This window comes from Gavialis gangeticus, unplaced genomic scaffold, assembly GCF_001723915.1.
Source record: "Gavialis gangeticus isolate Ggan-Ray unplaced genomic scaffold, GavGan_comp1, whole genome shotgun sequence".
Taxonomy (NCBI): Eukaryota; Metazoa; Chordata; order Crocodylia; family Gavialidae; genus Gavialis; species Gavialis gangeticus.
Window position 1 is genome coordinate 108776036 of NW_017728992.1, and position 16607 is coordinate 108792642.

The 16607-nt window shown below is 41.1% G+C and overlaps 1 long non-coding RNA gene across 1 annotated transcript in view; it reads right to left on the reverse strand.

Moving 5' to 3' along the window:
* Positions 1-16607, reverse strand: part of LOC109304320 — a 41259-nt gene that overhangs the window by 1500 nt on the left and 23152 nt on the right. The window lies entirely within an intron of this gene.

The window sequence follows — 16607 nt, forward strand, 5'->3', positions numbered from 1 at the left end:
ACAATTTTTCAATATAAGGAGAAAATACCCATATTCATGTTCTCTCAAGGTTGGAGATACAAAGACAAGAGATCGCACATGGGGGAATTTTCTGTCGTACATCCCAGGCCTCTCCCTCACTATTTGTATCTTCTGGGAGAGGGCCCATGGTCTTCAGGCCAAGCCTGTTCTGAAGCTTTTTCTCCTTCCTGGCTCTTTAGAAGAATTTTGTATGCCTATTTGTCCACCCAACTATTTGAAGGGCTACTAAAGAGTGGTGACTGCACCTCACATCAAAAGAAAGATCTTTCTGAAATTCTCTATACCCTTACTGCAGAGCTGGTAACTGGATTCTGAAACAGTTTCATACTGATTCAAGAAGCACCTATGAAATTGTCTATTTGTCTGTTCATTTGGATTGGCTCTACTTAATATTAAACTCAGAAAAAATATATTTAACCAGCATAGATGAAAAAATATTTTTTACCAAGTTCACTTATGATAGAAGTGGAAAAAAATATGAAGATTAACACTGATAAGAAATCCAGAACATTGACAACAGAATAAAATCCCTTAGGCAAACCTGAGTGAATTTCTTTAAAAAACAAGCAGAAAAGTTTAAGACTCCTGGAAAGCTGAAGGGTAAACTGAGGCTCAGCACTGTACTAAATGGAATCTCTCGATCATCAGCAAGCAAAACAGATAAGACAGACAGTAGGAGCTACTGTGTTATTACAGCAAGGGCTTGTGTCTCACTAATTCTATATCACATCTTTTGAGGGCTGGATTCAGGATTTCCCGGTTGGGGGGTGTGGGAGCAGCAGTCCACCCTGCTCCCCGCCTTCTTCCCCTCCACTGGTGCCAGCCCTGAAGGATCCTCTGGGGACTTTTTAAGTCCCTAAAGCAGGGAAAAATCCCCCCTTCCTTCCCCTTAGTTCTACCCTACACAGTAACCAAGAGCAGTTCTTACATCCAGGAAAATGCATGCACTACATCAGTGTCCGTACCTGAGTAAGCAAGGAAGGCAGGGGAGGTTTTCTGGCACTGCTTTTGACCTTGGGCAAACCAGGATGATTCATCAGATTTACCTAATTTAACCAGAATAGTATATGAAGCAATTTATAAATAAAATGATATAATAATCATAGTCAGTGAGCAAGATCCTGGGCCCAGAAGATCCATTCCTAGGGAAATCCTCAAGTGGCTTAAAGCCACCATTGTGGTTTTGTCATCACCCCCCTCACAATCCCGAAGTGGTTTACTGACAGAAAGGTTCAAGAATAGGCAACCACATATTATTAGTTTTAAAAGAGAGAAATCAATATTTATTTTTTGGGGAACTTAATAAACGTACAATAAAATATTCCCGGATGAGCACTGAGAAGGATTCCAAAATGTGTATGTTTTTACTAATAACAAATTACGGGAGGTTAATCATTTTTCTGTGGTTTTGTTTTTGAATGTACAGTTTGGTGGGTTAAACACACATTGGGAAAAGGTTTTTATGAATAGAATCATAGAAAACTAGGATTGGAAGGGACCTCAGGAATTCATTTAGTCCAACCCCCTGCTCAAAGTTGGATCATTCCTCAACTAGATCATCCCAGCCTACCTGGCTTTTAAAAAAACTCCAAGGATGGAGATTCCACAGTCTCTCTGGGTAACTTGTTCCAGTGCTTTATTACCCTCCTAGTGAGAACGTTTTCTCAACCTCTAACCTAAATTTCTGTTTTCCAGGCTGAAGAGTCCCATAGCTTTCAGCTCTCATCATAAGGCCTGTCCTCCTGCCCTCTGATCATGTGTGTGGCTCTCCTCTGGACTCTCTCAAGCTTCTCCACATCCTTTTTGAATTGTGGAGCCCAGAAATGGATGCAGTCCTTCAGCTGTGGCCTCACCAAGGCCAAGTACAATGGGAGGATGACATTCTGGGATTTGCTAGAGAAGCATCTATGGATGCAAGCCAGAGTTTTGCTCTCTTTGCCAGCTGCAACATCACATTGGTGGCTCATATTCATCTTGTTGTCAGTCATAACCTCCAAGTCCCTTTTGGCTGTGGTGCTAGCAAGTGTAGCACTGCCAAGCCTATAAGCATGCTGCGGATTTTTCTTCACAAGGTGGAGTACCTTGCATTTTTGAACACCCTGAGGTTTTCATCCGCCTACTTTCTGAGCCTGTCAAGGTCAGCCTGGATAACCATCCTGTCCTCGCATGTGGATGCTTTACCCCAAAGTTTGGTTTCATCAGTGAACTTGGCCAGTCCACTTCTGACACCAATGTCCACGTTAATGAAGATGGTAAAGAGTATAGGCCCAAGGACGATCCTTGGGGGATCCCACTGGTCACAGCACACCATGATGATTGACTTCCATGAACTACCACTCTCTGGGTCCAACCTTGGAGCCAATTCTCCAGCCAGCAGACTGTGATGTAGGCGAGGCCACAGTTGGCCAGTTTTTCTATGAGATGATCATGGGATATCATATCGAAAGCTTTTTTAAAATCAAGATATATGACATCAATCTCCTCTCCCTTGTCCAGGTAATATGTCACCTGGTCATAGAAGGAGATGAGATTGGTCAGGCAAGACCTACCTGCAACAACCCCATGCTGGCTATCCCTCAGGATGTTGCCATCAACCAATTTGCCACAAATGATCTCTTTGATAATTTTTTCCAAGGTCTTCCCCAGGATAGAGGTCAGGCTGATGGGCCTGTAGTTCTCCAGATCTACTTTCGTCTCCTTCTTGAAGATAGGCACCACATTAGCCTTCTTCCAATCTTCAGGCACTTTGCCTGAGCACCACAAGTTCTTGAAGATCCGCGCCAGTGCCAGCTCCTTAAGTACCCTGGGGTGTAAACTGTCTGGGCTGGCTGACTTGAAGGTGTCCAGCCTCTCAAGGTGTTCCTTCTCATGGTCAACATTGATGGAGGGTAAAAATTCTCCCTCGCCCTGGCCATCCCTTGGGGCTGGTTAAAAAACAATGCATAATACCCATTAAGCAGGTTGGCTTTTTCCTGGGTGTTGGTTGTCAGTTGTCCCATATGGTTTAATGGGGGTCCAATGTTACCCTTGCTTTTCCTTCAGCAACCCACATATCTAAAAAAGGACTTTTTATTATCTTTTATACGTGTAGCCAGTTGGAGTTCAGTCACAGCCCTGGCTTTCCTGGTTCGTTCCCTACAGATCCGGACCAGTGCAGAATACTCTTCCTTTTAGGTGGATCCAGTCTTGCATCTTTTATAGGTCTTTCTTATTAGATGCAGGAGGTCCACTAGTTCCTTGCAGAGACAAGGGAGCTGCTGTGCCCTTTGCTGCCTTTCCTCTGAGACTGGATAGACATTGCTTGTGCTTCCAGGATCGTTCCCTTGAGGAGCAACCACTCTTCCTGCACTCCCCTCCCCTTTGGGTCCTGGTCCCTTAGGGCCTTGCCAACAAGCTTATCAAAGTCAGCTTTCCTGAAGTTGAGGACTTCTGCATTGCTGACTGACTTGTCAGCTTTATGGCAGATGGTGAAGGTGATCAGCTCATGATCGGGGTCTCCCAGCTTCTCTTCAATTGTTAGGTCGCTGATTAAGTAATCCCCTATTGCTAGTACCAGATCAAGCAGCGCTTTGCCTCTCGTCAGTCCATAGACTTCTTGAGTCAGACAGAGCTCGTCCATGCACGTGGGGAAGCTTTGCGACCATTTGGATTTGGCCAAGTGCTCTTCCCATGAGATGTCTGGGTAGTTGAAGTCTCCCATGACAACCATGCACTGGGAGCGTGCAGCCTCAGCCAGTTCCCTGGCGAACTCTTGGTCAAGCTCTTGATCCTGGGTAAGGGGTCTCCATGTTACCCTTTATGGTTTTGTTCAATATCTTCATCAAAGAGTTAGAAGATAGGATAGAGTACACCCTCAGCAAGTTTATAGATGACACCAAGCTGGGGGGGAGTGGTAGATATGCAGGAGGGTAGGGCTAGGATTCAGAGAGATCTTGATAAATTGGAGGACTGGACCAAAAGAAATCTCATGAGGATCAACAACGACAAGTGCAAAGTCCTGCACCAATGATAGAACAACCCCATGCATTAGTACAGGCCAGGGACCAATTAGCTAAGCAGCTGGTCTGCAGAAAAGGATCAGGGTGGGGGGCGGTTACTGACAGAGAAGAATAAGCTGAATATGAACCAACAGTGTGCCCTTGCTGCAAAGACAGATAATGGCATACTGGGCTGCACTGACAGGAGCGCTGTCAGCAGATAAAGGGAAGTGATTATTCTCCTCTTCAGTACTGTTTTTCCTGTGAAGCCACAACCGGAGTAGTATGTACAGTTTTGGGCCTCCTACTACAGAAAGGATATGGACAAATTGGAAAGTGTCCAGTGGGGGGCAATGAAAATGGTTAGGGGGCTGATGCATGTGACTTATGAGGACAGGCTGAGGGAACTGGGCTTACTTACGTCTACAGAAGAGAAGAGAAGACTGAGAGGGGATTTAATAGCAGCCTTCAACTACCTGCAGGATGGCTCCAAGGAGGATGGAGCTGGACTGTTCTCAGTGGTGGCTGATAACAGAACAAGGAAAAATAGCTTTAAGTTGCAGCAAGGGAAGTTTAGGTTAGCTACTGGGAAAAACTTTCTCACTAGGATGGTAGTAAAGCATTGGAACAAGTTACCCAGAGAGGTGGTGGAATCTTTATCCTGGGAGGTTTTTAAGACCCAGTTAGACAAAGCCTTGGGTGGGATGATCTAGTTGCAGAGGTCCTGCTTTGAGCAGGGGGTTAGACTAGATAACTTCCTAAGGTCCCTTCCAACCCTAATTTCCTATGATTCTATGATTTGCCATCCCCAAATAACATTGTCCTTACGGTATTTCTTCAGAAAACACCTTTTCCAAAGGGTAAATTGGCACATTGCCACCACTGTCTTTTTTTCCTATTTCAGAATGGTGAAAATCATGATGTACTACATTTATAAACACTCCTCTCTGTATACATTGATATTGTCTCAAAGATCCAGTCCTTGGACAAACTCCTGTATGTTACAATGTCTGGGGTTAAGCAGACAAGTGTGATAAACTATGAATTCTATAAATTTACTGATCATTCAAAGCTCTCCTAAGTTTCCCCATCTCCATCAGCTGCTCTGCATCCTCTACTGGTTACATCTTTCACTTTTTTACTACAGCTAAGCTCATCCAAAATGGTAATACAAACAATACAATGGGACTGTCCATGCAATGTGCAATAAATTAATAGACACCTTTGTTTGCATGAACCACGTGTGGACTACTTTTAAATTACATAAATTGGTCAAATCTATGTCAAGTTTGCAAAACAATTTTCAAAGATATACAAGGCTGAATTTAGCAATTACTCTTCATAAGTATTTTGTTGAATTGTGGGTAGAAATGCACAGATTTTTGAATAAACACAACAACAATACCTGCATTATAATGCTGTGCTAGATCTTAATAGATTGTGGTCATTACAGACTTATTCTTCCTAAGCACTTAAATAAGTTAAGTGCTGTTATCCCAGACTTTACAGATGAGAAAATGTTCGTTAAATGGTAATAATATGTTTGGCAGCCTATGGGCATATAAGGTCAAAGTATTCAGTATTATTAGAATATGTACCTACATTTTAGAAAAGTAAATTACTGTTACTAATTTCATACAACATCTTGCTTGAAAATGTGGTCTCAAGTATCAACAGCTTTCAGATGTGCCTACATTTTTGTCTGCAAATATGGGTATGGAGTTAATATTAAAATTTTCCTGGTTGCTGCATGGGGCTGGGATGGAAGTCCCTGCCTCCCCCTCCCCCCCCCCTTTCCCCCTTCTGCTACATGTCAGGGGTTTCTTTAAGCCTTCCTTAGAGGCACTGGGTGTTGGCTGTAGCCAAGGCTGGGGATTGGGACTGGAGTGTGCTAATGCTCCTGCTGAGACTTAAACCCAGAGGTTCCTGGCTAGAGGGTCTTGCCCTTTTGCTCAGAGTCAAACTGATCGCCACAGTTATGATCAGGAAAGAATTTTACTCCAGTCAGATTGGTATGGATGGGAGGGGGAGGTTGCCTTTCTCTGTAGCAAGGGGGGAAAATGGGGAAGGGTGGGGGGACCATGTCCTCTTCCTGGGATCTCTTGAGAATATATTAACAACTTTTACAGCAGCAGGACATTGGCTGCTGTGGTCCCCCTAATTCACCTGTTGCAGGTTAGGGTGTTATGTCTTGCATTGTGTCAGTGAATTTTTGCTAAGAGGTTAGACAATGGATTTCTATAAGATGGTTTAGTTAGGGATGATCCTGCCTCAGGCTGGGGGTTGGGCTAGATGATCTGATGACCTATTAAGATAGCTTCCAACCCTATTTCTCTATGATTCTGTATGTAAATTTTGCTGAGTATGACATTTAATGAACTATCATCTATAAGCACGAGTTATTAACACTGACTTAATTTCAAAATAGATTTAATACAACATTTACGTTACATCTGAGTTTAAACACAATTTTCCACACTTAGTGATAAAATCATTCTGTCTTTCTGGAGCCAAGATTTTGGTTCATACCTGGGATCCAGGACTGCTAACCACTGTAATGTCAAGGACAATCTACTAAAAAAATGGCTAAAAGAGTACGTCTGTAAAATGCATAAAAATATTTACGGTAGATGCCTGTAAAATTTACACATGGTCAGCAGTCCTGCTTCCCCAGGTGCTTCCTACCTGGACCTTTGAGTGTATCTGGAAATGCTTCAGGTTTTGTGTGTGAAGAAGAGAGATTCTTTCTTGCTTGCTTGCTCTTGGGCAGGTGGAGGGGGAAGTTGCAAGGTTGGGCCTGGATAGCAAGAAGCCTGTCCTGAGCACAAGGGATAGAGCTTGGAGTGTGTGCTCAAGTTCTTCCCATCACTCCTGTACCCTTTGTGGAGCGCACCTTCTACCATCTCCCCTACATATTTCACCATCTCCATCCAGGTACCCGCATGGAAAGGTTTTCAGAAGCAATGGAAAGGGGTGGATTAGACTCTTTGCTGATGCAGCAAATCTCCATTTAATCAATTTGGGACGTCTTAAAAACTCTCTGTCATCTTAGGGACACAGGAGAGAGGATTATAATACTCTGGTACCTATGAACTACACAGATAATGCATGTATTTTTGCACTTTATACTCCCTTTATAATATGCAAAAAATGTCAGTAAGAAAGTTTGGCTTTCTGAAAAAAATTTGCATATTGTGAGAAAATAAAATATCTTGGGTAGTAAAGGTTGGGCAGGTTGGTAAACCTACCTTGATCCCATCTATACCGTAATAAAGATCTGGGGCTATATTCTGTCCCAATGAACTCAAAGGTGAAGCGTCCAAAGGATGAGACTCACTTGCACAGAATGAATTCAGGAATAAATTAAATCAATAACATTATAGTGGTGTAAAAGAAATTCAGATTAAGAATCAGGTCCATAAACTTTAATGGTACAAGGATTTGGATCTTGGTATATTTCCTATGAGAAAATGCCTTTTTTAATTCTAGGCACCATTTTTCAGCCTTAGCATTGTGTGTGTTTGGGAGGCACTGGGTCATGGGTGAAATTTCCCCTCCTCTTCCTTAGAAAGTTCATCTTATTTGATAGTAGGCTGCATTTTATAGTGTCTATAAAATGGACTAAGTAAATGAAGTTTATGAGACATTCCCAGGTTCTATTAGCGTGTCAAGTCAATAATTTTACTTATATAATATTAGAAACTGAAAAAAGTTATTTAAAATTAAAAACAAAATAAAAAAATTGGTCTCTTTTAAACTGCCTTCTCATTTTCACCCATTTTTTCAAGGTTAGCAGCATAAAACACAGATTAAGAATATATTTAAGACTGAAGATGAGATTCTATTCTCACAAAAAATTAAGTTTAATTTCAAATTTTAAAGTGGTGGAAACTAGGAAAATCAAGGCCCAAATCTTTTATTCTCCCTGTTTAAAATTTCTTGACTGCTTCACATGCATATTTCAGGAACTACAATAAAGAAGGACAGGTGGATGTGTTGCATTAAGTTAAAAGGTGTGGAATCTGGATTTCTTGTTTACAAAATCTCTTCTATCAAAATTTTGGTCTTGGAGGCTGGCAAGTACATTTTGGTGGAGAGAGGAAAATACAGACTGAAGTTTAGTCTAAAAGCTTCTAACAATTCTCTAGCTCCTTCCTTCAAATGATAGAACTGTAGGAAATATAGGTAAAAAGTCAAGTAGATGCTTATTAGCAATCTCCTATCTCCAACTGGCAATAGCTTGAAGCAGAAGCTACTATGACCCTTGCTGAATTTACCAGGCCCAATACTATGGCACATTATGCTGAACTATCCATCTGGTCAAACATTGCTTAGAGACTGATTGCTGATAGGACTCATTCCCAGAAATTCTGGTATTACTGCTTTGCAAAAAGCTTTTGTAATATTGATACTGAAATGGAGTTTTCCAAACACTTTTTCCATGAAGGACCACCTTCTTGAGACTAAGGAGGGGATACATACATCTATTCTCTCTACTTGTACCATTTAAGATAACTTGGAAAGAAATCTCTTATAAAAAAGAAAGAAACAAAATATTCTGGATAACATTCCTTACACAGCCTCCAATGGTATTGTGCCAATACAGCCTAGTAAATATTTAAGTTATTTACCTTTTTTAGAGTAATAACTGAAATATATAAAATTATCAAAGATTCCCACAAAGCAAGAGAATATGCAAGAACAAAATAGGAATAATAAAACAATATAAAAGAAATGCAGGTTAATGGAAAATGTAAATGCAGCCACTTTTGCAAATGGTTGACAATGCTGAAAGAGAAAGTGGGTTGAATATTTCAGTCAAAATTTTTTACAGTGAAAAAATAAGGATTCTGTGATACTGATACATTTTGTAAATTCATCTATCTTTAACTTTAATGTCCATGTTGAAAAAAATGCAAAAATGTTTCTAAAAAAGTCAAATTATTTAGTTTCAATATTTTTAAAATCAGAATGTTGTGATATTTTTATTTGAAACCTTTTCAATTTTATTATTAAAAATTAAGAACTTAAAATGCTACACTTTGAGTTGAACAAAAAGATTATTTTTTCAGAGTGTTCTGGAAACACCACTGAAAAACAATTTTTGATCTCTTTTCTACCATCCTTTCATGTACATTATACTCTAAGCATTGTGTGTCAGTGGCTGCATTCACAGACACCTGCATGTTCAGCTAATTGTGCTAAGTGAAAGAGGGCAAGGAATGTCTGCTGAAGGCTGTGAGGCTGGCATAAGAAGATAAACTTACTGCCTGAGAAATCAGATAGGGTCAACTAAAATGTATCCTCTCTATTATGGAGCTGGAATGAGATATTACTCACTATGGTCAAATTCATAATGCTCAGTGAGCCACTAGAGAGCTGAGATGTAAATGGAAAGCTTAAGGGTGTCTCTAGCAATATTTTTGGGGTTATTCATTCCCTGTGGAACCATAGATAGCTTATATTTTATTTTTGAGAAGGGTGGGACGGAATGGACAACTTTTCTCTGTAACTTCAATTGCCAGCAAACAACTTGCAAAGAATCATGGACAATGTTCTAGCGATAGACTCAGGTTGCTGTTCAAGGGATTCTTTAAAATGCGACTAAACTCCAAAGTTGTATTGCTTTTTTGAGCAAGCTATGGCATTAATATCTGCCATAGAAAAGGACAGCTGCTTATATATCACATCTTCTGGGAGCATATACTAATTTCATAGCAAATACAGCAAATTATCTTGACTGACATCACGAGAGGTACAGGTGGGATAAATTATCTATTGGACTGAAGCAAAGATTAAGATGGAATTCTGAAAAAAACAAACAAAAGACCTACCAAAAGCATGCCTCAGTAAGTATTTTAAACCTTAAGGTTAGGGACAGAAGCTATACATAAACTGGCTTAAGTGGTCAGAAACAGGTTTAAACCTGCAACAGAACAGAAGTCCAGTGCACTTAAAATGCTTTCAAAATGGCCAAAACTGGTTTAAGATAAACCTGGTTGGATGCAGTATCAAACTTAACTGATTTAGATGAAACTGGTTTATGGAACTTCTGTACCAGATCCCAACCCAGTTCAAATTAACTTACAGTCCCCCAGCATCCTAGGATGCTTTGCAGCCCTGGGCTGGGCTGTCTGTACCACCAGAGCAGGGTCTGCCTCACCCCTCTGCTCCCAGAGCACTATCACTCCTAGGGCTGGCTGAGGAGGAAGCGGGGAGGATCCACTCCCCTTGAGTCCCTTAGCTATTCCCCCTCCTTAGCATCTGGGATGGCTGAGGAGGTGGTGGGGAGGGGAAAACCCACACCCTGAGCCTGGCACCGGACCCGCCCCCCCCCAGCTGGGTGCTACTTGACACAGGGGGGAAGCCTGCAGTGAGGTCATTATTCCTCCCACCCACCCAGAGCTGGGAGCTGGGTTTGAATCGCCCTGCCATGCCCCTTTCTCAGCCTCTGGGCCAGCTGGGGAGGGGATGGAGAGGAGGGGAACCCATCCCCCACAGCCTGACATTGGACTCTAGCTGGGAGGAAGCCTGCAGCAGGAGCTTTACTTCCCCTGCCCACCTGGAGACAGGAGCTGGGCTTGAGTTCCCCAGACACAAACCCTTCTCAGCCTCCAGAGGAAGGGCCAGGGCTGGAGGACTGAAGCCCAGCTCCTGGCTCCCAGCTCCTGCCACTGGGCAGGCAGGGAGAGTAAAGCCCTTGCTGCAGGCTTCCCCCCCTCCCTCCTCACACCAGAGAGACCCCCAACTGGGGAACCAGTGCCAGGCTGGGGGGAGTATGTTTCCCCCTTCCCCTGAAGTCTAATATTAAGTCCGGGGGGGGGGCGGGGCTCAGGGGAGTCCCCTCTCTGAACCAGGTCCAGGGCTCAGGGGAACCTGTTAAGGGTGGGGAACCCTCTTTAAAGCTAGGGATCCTGGCCAGCCCCTGGCTAGAAGCACTGTAGCCCCCTTGAAGGGGGGACTGCAAGGGTTTTGGGGGGGTGTTGGGCAGGCAATCAAGGATGAGCCCTTCTTGGCTGTATTTGGATGCCTTCAGCAGTGGCCAGTAGGCTGGGAGGTGTGCTCTACTGCTCCCTGTCTATTGGTGTGGGTCATTCCAGGGGTCTGACTGCCTTCTGGTTTCAAAAGTGAACACGAGTTCATTTGCTTATTGGTTCCATCTAAAGAATTTAGAGAAACTTGCAAAGATTGAAGTGATTTAGTGTGGGGCTTTTTGACTGTACTTAGCCTAAGAGTACTTCCTAATGGAGTCAGGTGGTTGGCTCTGAGAATCCATTTCAGATGACACCTTCCTTCATGGCCCACTACATCAGTTAGGAAAACTTGAGAGGAAAAGGTTTTTTATTTGCCCTAGATAAGAGTTTAGAAATACTGGAAGAATCCTGCAGGTAATTTTTTTCAGAGGCCTTTGGAAGGTTTTTTGGTAGCTTCTGGTTAAAGTCTCCTGGACAGTTTTATTAAGCAAGAAATATTTTATGATCTGCTCAAGCACTTTTTGGGCTAACAATTAGAGAAAAATAAGGAGTCAGCTGAAATCACCTTACAGAACTCTTGAAACAGCTCCTCGTACGATTTTTAGACTGCCTTGGGGAAAATACCTTTCCCTTTTGTGTAAGCTAGATGGACAAACAGTGGAGATGCGTATGGGAACCATGGAGGTGCATGTGCACCCCCTAAGAGCTCTGGTGCACCCCCTGACTGGCTGTGCTCGCCACTTAGGAAATGGGTGTGGGGGGGGGCAGGCAAGAGCACCAGTGTCCCCCTACAAGCACTGGCCAATTGTTGCAGCTGCTCCCAAGAGCAGTGATTGGCCATCGTGGGATCAGCTGTAGGGGGATCCCCTCCCCTCCCCGGGTCGGCAGGACTTGTCACAGGCAGGGACTAAGGTGGCACCACTCACCCATGCAGACAAATATAACTGCTGTGCCAGAGAGCACAGAGGAGTATCTCTTTCTTCTATTGGGAGCTGACTGGGCTGGAGAAATCACTCCTACTTCAGATGCTGACTTGGTTCCACTGAAAGCAATGAAGGTTTCCCTCTGTAAGGTCAAAAGGCTTAGGACCTAGTGTTTAAGAGACAAATGGTGGCCTGATATGGTCCCTTTTCTGCATGATGATCTGGGTGTAATAGAAACCAAACTGAAGCAGCAGAAGAGGGAGCTCAAAAGAGTGGGAAATTTTTTTATGATGACTGGTCAGCACCTTAACTCACTGAGATGTAAAACAATAGTTTTAAGGTTCAGTCTTCAACAGGACAGATACCTATCTGAGCTACTAGGAGGTTACACAGAATTTTGACAGTTTGTAAAGAAAAAGCATTTCTACCGTCTCAAGGGGAACGTCTACACGTTCTTTTAGGGTGCAGCAATAAACTCTGGTGCATTTTGCACTGTAATTTATTGCTCCTGGGCATGCCATTTGAGTGTGCACTCAGGATCACAGCATGTTGAGCTAGGTTGGAGCAGCCCTGGCTGGCAGGGGGCCCTGGGTGTCAGTCTGCCAGCCCGGGGCTGCTCTGACCCAGCTCAACATGCTGCAGAAGGGCTGGCTGGGGAATGAAGGTGCTCCAGTGTGGCACTAGCTGGCAGGCAGCCCTCACACTGAGGTACCCTCATGCCCCAGCCAGCCGGGTCCATGTCTACACGTGTGCTGTTGTGGAACAGAAAACACTGCAGTAGTATTTACAAGTAAAAAACTGGAATAAAAAACTCCTCAGTAGTATTTACAAGTGCTAACCTATTACAAAGTTAATTAATTTACTCCATCCTAACAGCACTGCACACGTAGATGCTGAGATGTTTACTGCGGAGCTTATTAAGCAACTCCACAGTAAACAACTCATGTAGATATACCCAGGGAGTACTTTCTTGATACCATACTGAGGGATCCTCTCTTCATCTCTGAGACATATGATAAGGGGAAAAATATTATAAGGAGAAGTAGAAGTAAGTTTATTAAATCCTGCCTTGTCATTCCACAGATGTAAATTTCCTTTCACCAACCTTTCTGCTATTCTCAAGTGCCAATCTCAGCAATTTTCAAATACTATTCAAATAAATTACCCCTACCCTCAAACCCTTAAAATACACTAATCTTGGCTTGAGAAATCTGTATAGGTACAAGGAACTGATCCTTCATGAAGTTAACTGTTTATTAGCTTGTTATATAAAATATCATGACCAAACAGAACGTGGCTTGACATTTTCTCTTACAAAATCATCTTTCTTACACAATACATATAGACTATGGAACACATCACCATGGGATAGCATTGATGGCCAAGAACTTAGCAAGATTCAGAAAGTATCTCAAGGCAGAAAGTCAGAAAACAGCTGTGTTGTGTTGGTCCCAGGATAGATATACAATGGATTTTCCCCAAGGAGGTTTTGGCTTCTCAGTCAGTTCCATCGTGCCTGACAGACATAGCCAAACATACCATAGTTTTGATGCAGTTTCTTTATCTCAGTGTATTGAAAAAGTCTACTGATTTCAAAATGCAAATAACTGCCAAGGTCCAAACTGAGAAATCAGGAGTTTAAGAAATTATACTAGGATCCCAGTAAAATAGGAAACATCAGTAATCTAGCTGCAGACACTAGAGAATAGACAGACTAACAGAACTGATGTGGAAACTGAATGCCTTAAAGGTTGAATTTGGGGAACTAACTAATTTGAGGCTGTTACTCATACAATTCTTCATATTTATCTTTTTGAACTTGAGATTAGAGTATTTGTTTCAAGAAGTTACCAGTTTTTGTCGGAGATGCTTGATTGAGTCAATCAGGATATAGGGTAACTATTACACATTTTATAATTCTGTACATGCCAGTCAAAATTTCATTCTGGTAGGTCATTTGATTCTCTGCAGGTGGCTCTGTTGGTTTCTGGAATAGTACACTGTGAATTACATGTTACATAAATGAAAGACGGTTATAATTTCAGATAACATTGTATTTGAATCTACAGAAGTCTCTAGGCCTAATGCAAAGATTCTTGTGAATAATTTATCCAGCTAAGCGTCTGTGGTCCCAAACTCCTAATTTAAAAATGTTGATAAATGAAGTATCTCTTTAGCTAATAAATGAAGTATCTCTTTAGTTATCCTTTGTCAGCAACATTCATTTTAATGGAAAGTGAGTTTACAGGGTTACATGATTGAACTACTGAGCCAAGTCAGTGTTGGCAAATGATGGGCTAAATTATTGATGTTACACACTAATGAATTCTGATGAGAAATAAAACACAGACATTACATTTCAAGTGGTTCATAATTATTTTTGTACTTTAAAAGCAATTTTATTCTTTTTCCAAATCATACTGGTTCTGTAAAACAAAAACATAGTTAGTGATTATAACTAAAATTACTGAGTTTAAGGCAAAGAAGCTTTTGTAAGTTTTCTTATGTGAGGATAATGGTATTCACACTAGGATTCTTATTTCCTTATATACTTCTGGGAAAAGATAATTAAATTAAATGTCTAAATTTTTAAACCACTGTCTTTAAATAAGATAATCTACTTTGCAACCATAGTTAAGAGTGCAATAGATGAGTTTATAATCAATGATATATCAGGACGTTTACTGGAGATATTCTGAACTACCATAATTAATTCAGGTAAAAAACAAAACAAACAAACAAACAATACCCTGTTATACCTGTCCCATTCTCCCCCCAGAAAAAAAATCTGGAAGTGCTGCCAAAAAAAGACTTCAGTATGTAAAAAATTCATCTTTAAGCCTGTGCTGCAATCATGATGCCTGTTAACAATTCATAGAAGTAAGCTATTCAAATTTAAATAGCCCAAAGTGTTACTAAAAGGTTAAATCATGATGTTAAAACGTAACAATCATATGTCCCTAATTCTTTACTTATTGGACTAGTTAGAGGGATTTAAAATTCTAAAACACATAAATGGTTTTGACCATTCACAATGATAGAAGTCTTGAGATCAACGTGATCTTGAGCGGTTTCTACCATCTACAGTCAAAGTCTTACAAGAATACAAAGCTATTAAACCCACCCCAAATAATTTAGTCACATACTTGATCACAGTACCCAGCTGAAACTTATTTTTATCTAAATGTTATCTTCTCAGGCCATACCTAATTATACACGTTCAAATATTAGAGAATGAAAGCATTGCATTGCAATATTTTTCACTGATTTGAGTTATCCTAGACACTTATTTGGAAGCCTGCTACATGCTTTATGACTATAAGGAAATATGTTAGCATGTCTGGTAAAATCACAGATATAGCCAAAGTCATGCTTCCTGTTATTTTACCAAAGTTGCTAAATAAAAGAATGCCAAAATGATTACTTTTACAGTGTTTACTGATATTACTCTATATTGCCACTATGGGTTAGAAGTAATACTTCAGGTAGAAAACTACTGTATGTATCTGCAAAAGATTTATGAATTGCGTATCATGTTTTTACACAATTTCGTTTTGATTTGTGCATTTTCGTCAGTGTTGTCCTACCTACTCATAACTTTGTTGAAATAATTAAGCCTGAAGCACAGTAGATTTCAGCACTCAAAGTGTTTTTTTCCTAAGGCATCAACTCCTTCAACAGCAATTACAACCTAGCTGGTGAAGGTTGTCATTCCAATGAAGTTAGACATAGAGTATTAGCTAAATTATAAAGGACTGGCATATAATCTTACACCGAATCACGGTGTGGCCCTTTCATTAGATCATTAAGACAGTGGGTGGATTTGTTTTAACTTCTGCCTCCTGGAGGAAGTGGACACACACTGCTTGAATCTGGCACTCTTGTCTAGGTTGGCCATTTTGTCCTTTGTGCTGAGCAGTACAGCTTTACTGGGGTGATGAGTGCACAGTGGTGCAAACTAAAGCATACATTAAAAGCCAGTAGGAGCATATCTAACTTGAAAGACTAGAAAAAGAGACTTTATGTTGGACAAAAAAGGGAAAACTAAACCACGTGTATCCTTTGGGGGGGGCCCTACACAGCAAAGTCTCTACACTTTCTGCTACCTAGGGAAAGAAAGCTCTTGACTGGAATGAGGTAACTGCTGATGTTGTTTGAACCACTACAGCTTACATTTTCTGTGACCTAATAGAAAATTTCCCTGCATTTTAGATAATAATTATAAGTAGGGCTAGTAGCACTGTATATGATTATGAATGTCTGGCATTTCATGTTAGAAAACCTTAATTTCTATTGCTTTCAACTTAAACATTAACTAATGGGTTGAAATTTTTCATACAACTGTCTGCTTTATGTTGATTTTTTGTTGTGAAAATTTCAAGAACAAAGCCTTAGTTATTTTCAAGAATGAGACCACTATTAAATACCCATATTAAACATTGGTCATCTCTTCTTTTGAAAATCTCTAGTTCCTCCAGCCTTTGGAACCAGAACTTGAAACTTGGTACAGAAGTAGCCTTTGTTTAACGCGAGTCAAAGGAAAATCTATGCAAGTTTGGTCAACCCAGATCCTTTGAAAAACTACAGACTATACATACTTGATAGAATTTACTAGTTAAAATCTCTGAAGAATCTGTCCTCTCTTGAGTGTATTTGTTTCACAATAACAGTTGTTTCAATAAATAGAAATTTTAGAGCCCAGAGCCCCTCCA